A 4946-nucleotide genomic window follows, 5' to 3' on the forward strand; every position below is an offset into this window, starting at 1 on the left:
ACCATGAGATCATGACCAGAGCCGAAACCAAGAGTCAGACACTCAACCGGCCGAGTCACCCAAGTACTCCTGATGACAGTCATTCTTGCTCATTTAGTTTTCTCCTGTTTCATTCATTGTTAGTTGGTTTTGGCCTCTCTTCTGTCTTTCATGTCGGAGGCCTTTCTCACACATCTGGTGTTTCTAGACCTTTGTTTCTATATAAGCATGAGGCACTGAGAGGCTAACTAGAACTTGGGGTGGTGGGCACAGATGCCAGATAAAATACAAGATGCCCAGTTCAATTTGGATATCAGATAAACAATAAACAATTTTTTAAAAATATAAGCATGCTCCAAATATTGTATGGGACAATTTAACTAAGAAAGTATCCATTGTTTATCTAAAATTCAAATTTACTTGGGCATTCTGTATTTTTATTTGCTAAATCTGATTGCCCTAGCTGGGATCTGAGTCAACTAACGAGACCTCAATTTTTCTTGGGCCTATCAGACTTCTCAGAGAAAATCCTTCAGTTCACATAAGCCCAGCTGCTGATGTGCTAGAAGCCAATTGTGGGAAGAAAGCAGTTGTGGACTCTCTTCAGTGCTACCATCCACCCCTCGTCAAAGTGCCTGGTGTCCCTCTCTGGAACATAATCCTAGAGGAGAAGGGGAGAAGGAGGGGGACTAGAAGTGATCTGAATGGGTTTTATATAAATATTCAACCAATCCCTGTTTTCAGGCCTGCTTAGAACTCTGACCTTGGGAGATACCGGTTGCCTCCAGTTGCTGAGTCTCTGAAACCCTAACTGATTTGTTTCTCCAGCATGTTTAGCTTTCAACTTTCTCTGAAATATTATTCATTTCTCTGATTTGCTGTGTCTTTGTCTAGTGCTCTTTCAGTCTTTCTGGTTTTATGTCATTGAAAATTTTTTTGCTGAATTTGTTTTGCGAGAATAGAGATAAATGTGAGGGTTCAATCTGCCACGTGTGACTGGACAACAATGATTTTTCCATTTATTTTATTGGTCAATATACCTGGAGGAGAAATTGTCTGTAATGTGTTGCCTACTCCTATGTCCTGGGAAAAAGGTGTTTTGATAGCCCAGGATTTTTTTTTTTTCCCCTCCTTTTCCTCCCCTGCCCCCAGTGAAAGACCAAAGGTGCCCCTGGTATAGGTTATTTGGCCTTCCAGACTTGGTACTTCAGCAGTGTTGGCTCCCCAAGGAGGGCTGGACTGGAGTGCCTATAAATCTTCAATCTTAACCAACTGTGAGTTTTAAACCTAACTGTTCCCTGCAGGTCTGTGGCTTAGAGCAATGAATTTAGATAAGGGCAAGGTTTATTGTTGTTTATTGCTTTACAATAAGTGCCGTTTGCTCATGGTAATTGGTTTACAAAAGCTCTTCAGTCACTAATAAATAAACACCCAGGGTCATTTGTTAAGTTGGAAGGTGAGGGGTCCCAGGGCTCAAGGACTGTGAACCCTGGTCATTGCCTACTGCCTTGGAAACTACCTCTGAAATGAGCCTAGGAAATTTCAAACGTAGTTTGATTACTTCCAAAAATTATTTTCTATCAACTCATATTGTTATAATTAAACTAGTTGCTACATGTGATAAATATTCTAGGCAGTAAAATTCAGGCTTCTAATCACCATAGACAAGGAATGGAAGTGAATAGCAAGAATGGGGCAGGAGTGCCAATAGCTCTCACTAGACTTGGCCCCATTTTACAGATGATGAAATAAGCCCAGAGAACCTTGTAGCAAGTAAGTGGTGCCAGTGGATTTAAATTCATGTTTGCCAGACACTGACTTGTAGAGAAGGATTTGGACCCTCTTCCAATTTAAAAATCTGAAGGGCCTGTGTTCATTCTGGGAAAACAAAGGGTAAAACCAAAGAACTCTCTGCAAACAGAAACTTCCTCTTCTATTTGCCAAACGTGGTTTAACACAAAAAGTCATTTCTCTAGCAGATATGGCAGGGCAGCGGGATTGGGAGGCCAGTTGTCAGGAAGGCTTCTACTTTAGTTGTGTTATCAGCAAACCAAATCAGAAAAGATACATGGTGGTAAGGAGCAAGAACAGCTTGCTCCTGGTTCAGCCCACAGTTAAAGAGCACTGATGTTCTTTTATAGTGGACAAGCTTATTGTCAGGAAAACAAAGAGACCTCTTTCCCCCTGACCAAAAAACCCACAAAAGACAAAAGGCTTGATGGGACTCAGACCTGGGCCTGTTACCTCTAGGTAGGGAGCTATTAGAGAAAAAAGTGAGTTCTTGTGAAGAGTTTCATGGGGCAGGGGGGTAGAGCGGGGAGATGAATATGTCAGTTACTCTCAGGTAGTCCAGAAGAGTCTGGCAATGTTAAATTTTTAGGTTCATTTTAATTGTTCTGACGTCTTAACCTAGTAATAAATTGTTGTTAGTCATTTTTATGCAATGATAAAAGATGCATAAAGTGGTTAGTGCTACTTCCTGCTCAGGGCCCCCTCCCTCAGGATGGAGTGTTATTGAGATACATTTTATCCAGGTAAGTTGGCAGTTTTATCAGAGTATAGAGGACACTGACAATTACCTCTCGTGCTGCAGCACACAAAATAAAAAGCCTCCGAGTCCTAATTCCATCTGACCACGAGAACATGTCTTACAGAGAGAGCAACTTTGGTGGCCCTGGAGAATTTGGTCACCAGGTTACATTATTTTGATTGTAGAGGAAGCCCATATTCCTGCTTCAGAGCTAGGCATCAGTACATAGGGAGGTAGGTGATTAATAAATGTGATAAAATGGATATTCTGTGTTAAATGTGACCAAATGGGTATTCCATGTTAGATCTAAGCTGTATGAGTTTTTAGATCAAGTTCATATAAGAACATTCTTGAATCCTTTCCAATACATTGAGGTCAGACTGTCCATGGAAAGCCACCATGCACAGACACTGGCAAAAAAAAAAAAATCATTCCTAATTTCGGCCATGTGACCCCCAGTATCACCTTGCTGATGTGTTTAATTTTTAGTCCCTTAAAGTGGAGAGAACCCTTTTTACAAGGTTACCATGTAGAGCAGTCATTGCCAAGCTTGATTTTGCAAAAAGCAAGAGCCTTTCTGAAGTTGTTGAGGATCCTCAAGAGGTTTCGATTTATCCTGGTATGGCCTTCCCACCAACTGCATGCCATCAGGAGAAACACTTGTGAAATTAAACAATGATGGGGTGATGGGACTCCAAAAAAGGTTGGAAATTCTTGATGTAATAAGGTTGTACTGCTAAGAGTAAAGGAAGAAGTGACTTGTCTTTATGATGACTAATTTGACAATCGCAGGGCTTCATTTGGTTGCTGTTGCCAAAGGAGGAGGGAGGAGGAAGAAAAGACAGGGAGATGAGGGGCGGAGGGAGAGGGGCCTCAGTTGTGACAGTTCTACTAGACCATAAATTAAGCTAATTATTAGTATCAGCTGTTACTTATTATTTAATTCAGTAGCACCACTCTGTAATTCCACAACTCGTAAGTTGGCACAGCGTTTTGTAATGGAGTTGTATAAAGATCCTATATAAAATTCAGCTTACTATTCTTGTTATTATATTTAGGAGTCACCTGACCAAGCTGGCATTGATTATGAATTAAGAAGATAAACTTAAGGAAGAGGCTGAGAGGAAGCCGATGTTTGGCTAAAGGTTAAGTAGGATGAAATCTGCAATAAAGCCAAAGGTGTGGGTTCTATTTCTGATTTTGTCATCATTTTGACCTTTTGGGATGGAGATGAAATGAAAATGTTTGTCTTGTATCTACCCACCCAGGATGTGATAGAGAACTCTGGGAGCCTGTAGGAGAGAAACAGAGACTCCCCTAAATAAATGCATTAAGTAAATGTCAGGTAATACAACCCTTGACAGTCTTCTAGCTACCACACTTTGAAAAGCTATTTATTTAGGAGACAGAGGACAGAGAGGCCTGGAGTTTCAGATTGATACTTCTGCAGGGCACCTATATATATTAGAACACTTCCAGAATTATAGGTAAAATAAGTCCCTGGGAGCAATAGGCAAATGTCTTTGTGTCTCCATAGTGACTCTTCCTTCTAGCATTGAAATTTTTCTTTGACTATTCCATGTGAAGACTTATGAAAAAATATAGTACTACCTTTAAAAACACTTTATAAGGAATTTTTTAAACAAATAAAAATAATATGTAGAAACACTAGAAAGCAGGATCATATGAGCCAAATTCAGACCTTCAGTAAATATCTAGTGAGCACGAATTACCTTGTGTGCCAGGCACTGTGCGTAGATCTAAGATTGTAGTGGTGAGTGATGTGGACAGGAATGCAGTTTCCATGGAACTTAAAGGCTGAGTACTTTCTGGGTTTAAGAGAGGGAGGTCTGATCATCTGAAATCTGTTTTTTGTAAGTAGGCTAGACCAAAGTAATAAGTGGGAAACAATTTATAGTGGTTCAGTATTCAAGCCGTGGAGAACCAAGTAGGGGTGCTACCCTGAGTTCATCCCAGCCCCCTCCCACCTTATTCCCCACCTCTATTCCCACTGGATTTTTGGCAGCTGAAGGGTCATCCCTCTGGGGTTCCCCAAGGCTCATTCAGGCAGGTTGGTCAAGTTTCCTGCCTTTCTTTGCAGCCCATTCCCCAACTTGGTTCACTGGGATGTCAATGAAGGAAAACCTTGGCAGTTACTTCTGTGTTTACTGATCCTAATTTTGGAAAGTGTTTCTGAGAGGAAAGGACAGCCAACGTCATGAGTTTCCTATCTAGAGGCTCCATCTGCATCTGAAAAGAATTGTAGCTTACTGGCTTGCTTGCCTGTATGATATAGCAGGGATAATAATGGGGGGCTCTGGCAGTGGAGGATGGCTCAATCCTTAGTGGACAACCCTGCGCCCACACAGTTGCTCAGGCATCACAGAAAGAGGTGGCACAGTCCTAGCCCTTGATGGATTTATAACCTAAAGTTAAC

Source organism: Prionailurus viverrinus, chromosome B3 (genome assembly GCF_022837055.1).
Source record: "Prionailurus viverrinus isolate Anna chromosome B3, UM_Priviv_1.0, whole genome shotgun sequence".
Lineage (NCBI taxonomy): Eukaryota > Metazoa > Chordata > Mammalia > Carnivora > Felidae > Prionailurus > Prionailurus viverrinus.